This window comes from Eufriesea mexicana, unplaced genomic scaffold (genome assembly GCF_001483705.2).
Source record: "Eufriesea mexicana isolate 0111107269 unplaced genomic scaffold, ASM148370v2 scaffold745, whole genome shotgun sequence".
Taxonomy (NCBI): Eukaryota; Metazoa; Arthropoda; class Insecta; order Hymenoptera; family Apidae; genus Eufriesea; species Eufriesea mexicana.
This window is the reverse complement of record NW_016908908.1, coordinates 625,243-635,186: the sequence shown is the minus strand read 5'-3', so window position 1 is coordinate 635,186 and position 9,944 is coordinate 625,243.

The window sequence follows — 9,944 nt, the reverse complement described above, 5'->3', positions numbered from 1 at the left end:
AAGTCACAAATCTTAACGAGAAGCTCGATGACTCATCGTAATTTGGCAAAATCACTTGCAAATAAAACGATAAGAACGATTGCACGTGCAATCAATCTATGAACCGATAAGATTGCTTTCTACTTTAATCGCTTGTTTTTTATTTATAATTAATGTTACAGCATAGATACCATTGAGCTAATAAACAAGGGGATAAATAAAGATCATTTGATTCACCGTCTGAAATGTTATACTAATAAGCTACTCGTAATGGTATACGATGTATGTTTCTGAAACGTTGATAGTAGACGACACAAACATCGATGCAAGGATAAATAGCTCTCCAGCTTTTCTGACTGACTGCTATTTAATTATTTATTCAAATTTGAGAAAGATTGAAATTCTAATAATAATTTTTGACAATTTTTAACGTTTATATTGAAATTTGTATGGCAGATTTGGAAAAAGTGACATTTTTTTTTACCTAAGATGTATCCAAAAATGATACCGAATTGACTATAGCATTGGATTAACCATAAAATAATATCGATATTTTTAGTATAAAATAATAATCATTTCGTTTGAAATAAAAGAAGGTTTATTAAATAATATATTTCCCATTTGCATCTACAATAAATAATTTTAATTAGGAATATTATTTTGTATTAAAGAAAATATTTTTAGATACTATTTATTAAAACAGCAGTAACAACAGATTTTAAATAATTTTAAATAATTTAAAATAAATAATCAAATAAGGAAAATTTTACTTCTGATAATTAAAGAATAAAGAATTTTAAATATCATTGTTATTATTTTCCAGTAAAAATTTGTAATTTTAAAAATTTTATAATTTTTTAATAGTATTTTGTTTTTTTTCCTGTGCCTCGTCCCTGCCACTTTTATTCTGAAAAATATTATTCTTTGGAGTTAATCGCCTTAATTAAAACTTTATAATTTTTAAAATTTCCCTACTTTCTGAATATCTTTTGTTTATTCCTTCCATCCTTATTTTCTTCCATCCATATTTGTTGTGAAAAATATTTTTTGGAGACTTCTTAATTTCTTCTTTGTAAAGAAAAAATTTGTGATATTTATAGCATTTTCAAGTAAATCCGTAATATTTAAATTTCCATTTTCAAATTATATACATTTTTAATTAATTCTTTGGCTAAATTTTACTGAAATATCCTTTTCTATTCCCGTTTCATTAATTTTAATTTTGATTCGAACGTCTACTTCTATTTTAATATATATTGATTTGGTCCTTTACTTTCTGGTCGACTGTCCTTTTTCTGGAGATGTTAATAATAGATTTCATTTTCATTCCTCTACTCACATACATGATTTTCACATATTTTTTGCTAAGTATGAAAGTATGTAACTCATATATGTTTTTGTTTCTGGATATCGATTATTTTGGATAAATAAATAGAAAAATTAATTATGGTAAGTATTAATTAATTATGATATGGTAAATTATCGTAATGTTAATGGAAACGGATAATAAGCGATAAATTAATTTCTTTTTAACTTTTGACATCGTAAATAACTTTTATAACAAATAGATTAATTTTCAGAAAATTTTTTGAACGTACGAAATCATTTATAAACTCGATGAACTAAATCGTTGGAAGTTTTTGTAAAAACTGAACAAATTGTAAAAACTGACCTCGATATACAATATCAGTAATTAAAAGAGTTTTATCATGTAATTATTGCATATTCATGGTTGTCACTAATTAATATGCAGATGTATAAATGAATGTGCAAGAAATTTATAATCTGTAAATTGATCTTATTCCGCACAAGAAATAACTCAATTATTAAATACAAGTTACTAAATGCAGTTATTAAATAGATCATTAAATTCGATGATAATGATACATACGTCAATTAGTTTTGAAGCAAGTTATTGTATTTTTTCTGTGAAAGTACATAACCTAAATTATATAAGAATGAAAATACTAATTCGTATGTAATAGTTAAAAAACCTTAATTTCTAAGTATTAATAATATGTTATATTTGAAAAATATTATTTTCAAAATATTAAAATATTTAAGGTACCGAGAAATTTTAATTCGTAGCTATTTATTTAATTATACATGTATATTTACTGTGAATATATATAACCTAAATTATATAAAAATGAAAATACTAATTCGTATGTAATAATTAACAAAAACCTAATTTCTAAATATTAATAGTAAATCACATTTGAAAAATATTATTTTCAAGATATTAAAAAATTTGAAGAACCGAGAAATTTTTATTTGAACAATTTCATTGTATATTTATAAGAAAGAGGAATAAGAGATCATCAGAAGAAATTGTTTATTCCAATAGTTGCCAGAAGTACGTTAATAAATTTTGTATTTCCAATTTCATTCATAACAACAAAGGAGAGTTTCGAGAAGGGCTTAAGCGTTTCATGGAAACGGGCCATTCTTTTGACTCTGATATTTTTATTTACAATATACAGCTACTTAATAACTTCCAAGAATCTCTCATATTAGAATTTCATTTCTGATACTAAGTATTACGAACAAATCGATTTATTTACTCTAGCAACGAATTTAATTAAATTTATTAAAAATGTATTTTATTTTTATAAAATATTTCGTATAAAAATAAATTATGTTTCATACTATATTAAGTGTATTATATTGGCAATTTACATTATGTATAAATTTTTATTTCACTAGAAAAGGAATTGTTTCCCAGAAATGTAAATTTATTTAAAGTATTTAAAATTTTTCTTTTTTTTGGAAAATTTGGAAAAATAGTTTATTTCTCTTTTCAGTTATAGTAAAACCAGATCTAGGTTAGGCTAAAAAATATTCAAATTATCCCAAACCAGTCCCAAAAAATTTCCTGGAATGTTATTCACGCCATTTTTGTAATATTTAATTTATTATGTAATACTAGAGCAATACTTATTTCACTAGTATTAATACTCTATTAATATAAATTCCTTCTCCTCTCATTCTCTTCTCCCTTCTCTTTTCCCCTCATTCTTCCATCAGTACCATACGTTTTATATTAATTACATTAACTATACACCTTTAATATTACATTCTATATTAACCATATTAACTATAATTATTATATTATACATATTACATCAAATAACGTACAATTATAATAACATGGTAACATAGATGCACTACCACAAATTTTATTAACCATCTTAATTCGATAGCAAATCAAACTAACCTAAAACTCACACTGCAAACATATCCAAACACCTTCTTCAACGACTGCAAACAAACACAAAATCCCTTTTACCCACATCAAACTCAAGAAAGACAATCTCTGAAAACCAACCATCACCCAGCGAAATCAAAATTGCATTTATCACTTCTCAGAACGAACTTAAAGGCACTCGACAACTTGAAATGAACATCAGTGCCCCTGAATGAGGTTTTCTAACCTCAAAAAAGGTTAGGCCCCCTTGGAAGACGGGAGAAAACGTCAAGTTTCTTTATTCGACGTTGGGTTTAGTCGTGCCAGCTCGGGACGGATCCTTGAGACAAAAAGGACCGTAAATTGGCAGGAAAAATTGAGGGCGTTGGTAGTATCGGGGCGGGTCCGCGTTTCGAGTACCGGATCAGTTCGGTCTCTAGGGGATTTTGCGGGTTTTGGGGTGAGAACGAGGCGGAAAGTGGCGCGGGAAGGCCTGCACGAGATGAAAACAAAGACGAACAACGGATTCTGCGGGGTAAGGAGACGAGGTGGTGGAAGAAAGAGGGAGAGAAAAATCCCTGTAGGTATTACGCGTCCATGGTCGAGGAACTCCCATGCCATGGTGAGTCGTGGCTTCCGCTAAATTCCATCGGGAAAGTTCGCCCGTACATCTGTCCAGGGAAAAGTGCTAGCACCCATTGTTCTTCGAGCAGGATCCTTTAATGGCAAGCCTGTTACAGGAATAGTTTCCTCGCAAAGCTAAAATTTTGAAGGTACGAAGGATACTCTGACTCTTCGAATTCCCCTTTTCTAGAAGGATTATATCCCTGCTTTGTTTTTCCAGATGGAAATCTTGCAATTCGGATTAGGGGATTAAGCAGAACAATTGGTAAGTCGAAATGACTGGTTTTCGAGTTTCGATTTTTGTTTTTTAGCCAAAATTTGCAGCTGCTTTTATCCTAAATTAATTTTCGTTTAGATGGAAACGTGATTATATAGAATATTCATTTTTACAGTTATTTTTTATTTTATTTTAATATTTGTTTATAATATTAACTGCTATAATTTTACTTTGCTAATAAATTTAACTAATAACTTTATTTTAGCTATAATAGTATTAGCGTGATTTTGGTATTGGAAGTCTTTATTAATAGATTCATAATAATACAGGCAAAAGGAATTATTCCAAATTCTATATTAAATTCTTAAATTCCTTCAACTGGACCTGAGATTGCAACTGCTTTTATCCTAAATTAATTTTTGTTTAGGTGGAAACGTGATTATATAGAATATTTACTTTTACAGTTATTTTTTATTTTATTTTAATAGTATTTTTGCTTATAATATTAACTGCTATAATTTTGCTTTGCTAATAAATTTAACTAGTAACTTTATTTTAGCTATAATAGTATTAACGTGCTTTCGGTATTGGAAGTCTTTATTAATAGATTCATAATAGTACAGGCAAAAGGAATTATTCCAAATTCTATATTAAATTCTTAAATTCCTTCAACTGGACGTGAGGTTCTGAATTTTATTATAACGAATAAATTCTATTTAGGTGTAGTCGTAATTATGTATAACTATTTATTTCCATCATACCATTTTAATTATTGTCATTAATGTTAGTGATCTTTGTTTAAAGAATAATTGTTAATGCAGTAGAGCTATATATATATCCTTCTCTTCAGTTTTTACAAAATTCAGATTTATTTTATCGTAATGGAAATATAACTATATATACCTATTTACTTTCATCGAACCATGTTAACCCTTTGCGTTCGATGATTTTTTGGCTGAAAAAGGGATATGAGTTGAAAAATTTTCTGCCATAAGGCTGATGATATTTTTCGAGTAGTAAATAAAAAATCGTATAATAATTAACACGTAGAATTATTTAATTTCGGTACTTTGCAGACTGTTACATTATTTTAAACTTGATATGTTAATTAATATCGAGCTTCGAAATTTTATTAAATGGCGACTGAAAGGCACCTCTCGAGTGGAAAGAGTTAACTCTTTGCCCAGGTTACAAAAGTGTAATGGTGGTTACTAGTCAATATTAATTATTATATTATAAATCTAATAGAGCAATATATGTATATCACTTTTTACAATTTTTACAAAATTAAGATTTATTTTATCGTAATGGAAATATAACTATATATACCTATTTACTTTCGTCGAATCATCTTAACTCTTTGCCAAGATAGCAAAAGTATAGTGGTTGATAGTCGATATTAAGTTTAAAGTAACAACGATACGAGAAATATTGAAATAAAAATACTAATTATTAGTAGTCAATACTAATTATTATATTATAAATCTAATAGAGCAATATATGTATATCCCTTTTTACAGTTTTTACAAAATTAGGATTTATTTTATCGTGATAGAAATATAACTATATATACGTATTTACTTTCATTGATTCACCTTAACTCTTTACCCAGGTAGCAAAGGTATAATGGTTGACAGTCAATATTAAGTTTAAAGTAATAACGATACGAGAAATATTGAAATAAAAATACCGAAATAACGAAATAAAACTTCGAGTTGTCAATTCCGAAAAAAGTGAAAAAAAGACTTCGAGTGCAAAGGATTAATCATTATCTATTTCTGATTTTTGATCTGTTTTTGGAGATACGGGTGTACCCTTGAATAATCTTCGATCACTCGGTTGTTATCCGTACCTTGTTATTCATCTGTTAATGTCAGGTTAATATATCGAGTTAAATTTCATTTGTTTTTACAATATTAAGGAACTTTCTACCTTCGTTGTGGTCTACCTGGCTTTTGTAAGGAAACAAAGTTTCACGCATTTCGCGAAGTTATTATAAAGTTATGTTCTCGTTTACGGTTGGACAGCTTTAAAATAACCTAGGTGGGGAGATGTTGAAGCGAATTAATGACTCAGTTTTCGCCTCCAGAATATTTCTGGATTAAATTGACATTTTAATGAACACAAAAGGTATTTGAACTTTTATAACTGGTTTCTTTATTAAATTTATTATTAATCATATTTATATCATTCTTATGGATCCAAAAGCATCGACTTCAATATTAATTTTTAATAATAATAATATTTTAATAATTACTTTTTAGCGTAATAAACTATATATGTACGTAACAATTTTTCTTGTATTTAAACAATCATTTGTTCATAACGTTTCTCAAATTTTTACAAGCAGCAATGGCTTCAGGAGAAAGCAACAGCAAGAGGAAGATATAAGAAGACAGATCTGTGTAATGTAAAATTTAAGCAATACAAACAAGGATGGAAGTTAAGATAAAAATTACACGAGCTGTACAACATTTCACAAAGATAATACTAGTAATCTATTAAGAACGTCGAATTTGATTCTTATCAACGATGAATTCATTATCTGATCAATTCGCAGACGTACTCGTAAACTTTCGCCAAATCCCCCTCGACTCTGATTAAACACATGTATATGTATATATATATATATTAAATTCTTACACATGAAGTATATCTTATATTCACTTTTTAATTTCATTTTATTCTTAAATATTAATTTCTTTTTCTTATATGAATTATACATATGCATTTGTTATTTTATTTTCTACAATATTTTCATTCGATATTAGTGTAAAAATACTATTAATAAATTTCTTCTATTTCTAAACTTTCGCTAAATCCTTTTCGACTCTGATTAAACACATGTATATGTATATATATATTAATATATATATTAAATTCTTTCATATGAAGTATATCTTATGTTCACTTTTTAATTTCATTTTATTCTTAGATATTAATTTTTATCTCTTATATGACAATTTTTTATTTCTATGTAATAACATATGCAGATACATATGCATTCATTATTTTATTTTCTATAATGTTTTAATTCGATATTAGCATGGAAATATTATTAATAAATGTGTTCTGTTATGAAATAATACATGTTTAATAAATTTTCGCATTATTTTTTCATGCAATCGAATTATTTGTTTTAATACTATAGCCCGTTTTTAAAAGTATGAGAAAGCATGGAAATTGTTAATTTGTTACAGTTACACATACTTGTACGAGTGAAAATGAATGAAATTAAAACTTCGTAATGCAGGTTTAATTGAAACTTTCATCTTGTTTAAGTTAAAAATTCCATTAATATTTTACTGTATAATTTCTGGTATGAGTAATTGTGTATTTAAAATCACGATCCTATTAAAAAATGAAAATTCTTTGATGCATCAAGATTTAGTATAACTATGTACTAAATTTTCTCGCGAAGGTATTAAAATTTCCTTTTGTCCAATATCTCATCAGTAAATATAAATCTGCTTCTCTTATTGGCAAACATGCAATGCCATACTATGGGCAAGAGGTCGCCATATTTCATAATAGCCCATGCATTCTTTAAACGCAGCATTGCGTTTGATTTAAATTACAAAATAAACAGAAAAATAGGTTTTAAGATTTTTAAAATCGAGGCATAATTAATAATAAATAAATATTTAATGTCAAATTGGTATCGTTGGGTCACAGAGAAAAATCAGTAAAATATAGATTAAAATAACAAATTTTACTTTTATACTCTACTTAAAACTGAACCTTTATTTTTATTTTTATTTTTAAAATTAGATAATAAAATTAAGCAATTTTTAATAATTTAATTTCATTAAATAATAATAAAATTAAAAATTCTGATTAAAAATTATTATACGTACTCACTTAACCATTAATTAGTAGCACTGTATTATAGATAAAGGCTAGAAAAATTTGAGTTCGGATACTAAATTTTTAATATTTAACTTTTTATTCATCCATTCTATCATAACCCATTATAGCTCTCCATAATTAAACAACACCACTTAAAAACTAAAATTAATTTTCCCAGAGGCCAAGTTTCCTATAAAGAATCATAGAGTTGGGTTTAATTTTTGATTAGGTTTGAATTTTTTTATCAAAAAATAAATTTAAAAGTTTTAAATTATAAAAAGTTTTATTATGTAATATAACAAATATTTCGATCTATAAGTTGGTACGTCACTACAAGTGAAGCAATCAAGCTTGGTAACATTTGTGTACTGTATGTGTATTATAGTTTGTACGTGTATGTTCATAAGGAGTGAAGATAGAGCCGTATAGGATAATGAGTGAAATTGAGTGGCAGAGAGAGAATGAGAGAGTGAGAGAGCGACAGACAGAGAGGCAGCGAATTTATAAAACAAATTTATTAAAGTATTTCAATATATTAAACAATATATTAAAGTATATGTAGAACACTAAGAAAAAAATTACTCTCGATATTATCCTCACAAAACAGGATCTGTAGTAAATAATTTCAACTAAGAATACTACTTATTAATTAATAACCCAATACAGTACAAATCAAAATAATAGCACTGCCTGTAGTTTTCAATGTTTCTTAAAATTAATGCAATGAATATAAATGTTACATATGTACTCACATAGTTATGTCCAGTCCTTTAAAATACAGCAGGATATTAACTATAGTTTACCGTTTCTTCTACAAACTTTACTTGTTTATGCAAAAAATGGCTGTGACAAAATGGCAACATAGGTATCAAGAAAACAGATCAACGAGAGTTTGTTGTTCAAAACTGAAAAGGTTTCTTATATATTTTCAAGCGATAAATCTGAATCTGCAAGCAAACCCTACTCACTATCTTAGGTTTATGAAATAAGTAAATAAAAAGTATCGATTTCTGCTATTTTTACGAAAATATTCTAAAGATAGTAATTTTTCCCGAAATTTTTGTCAACTGTTTTGCATAGTACTAACCTTCCCTTGTAAAACTGAATTTGATTTATAATCAAACGATTTCTCTTTTGCCGCCCTGAAATACCACTCTAAATTATTCGAAAAACTCTCTAAGTTCTACAGTGTATCATTTTGTCGTGTACTGTACATTCCACCTTTTGAACATATTTCTCGTCCTAGAATCTACCTGAACCTAACCTCAACGATACAGTGTCACCAATTACAACGTACTCTATACACGAATCCTAACCAAAATCGAAGTCTGTCATTCGACTTCTGCCGTAGCGTCACTCGTAACATAGCACGACACGTCCGTCAATGAACTCGTATTCCTCTTATAGAATGCGATGAAATATTCTGACGATATCCTACGACTCCTATTTTATCACGTACTGTACGTTCCACCTTTTGAACATATTTCCCATTACAGAACTCGCTCGAACCTAACCTCAACGGTGCAGTATCACCAATTACAACGTACCCTGTACACGAATCCTAACCTAAGCCAAAGTCTACTATTAGACTACTGTAGCAGCAGTGGTAACATAACACACTTTCGTCAACGAACTCGTATTTTTCTTATAAATACTCTGGTGATATCCTGCGACACCTATTTTGTCGCGTACTATACACCCACCTTTTGGATATATTTCCAACTTCAGAACTCGCTCGAACCTAACCTCAACGGTGCAATGTCACCAATTACAACGTGCCCTATACACGAAACCTAACCAAAGTCGAAGTCAGCCATTAGACTATTGTAGAATCAGTAGTAATATAACACACTTTCGTCAATAAACTCGTATTCTTCTTATAAATATTTTGGCGACATCCTGCGACACCTATTTTGTCGCTATCATTTTGTCGCGTACTTCCACCTTTTACACATATTTCCCATCTCAAAAGCTACCCGAACCTAACCTCGACCGTACAGTGTCACCAATTACAACGTGTCCTATGCACGAATCCTAACCAAAGTCGGAGTCTACCATTTGACTTCTGTCGCAACATCACTCGTAACA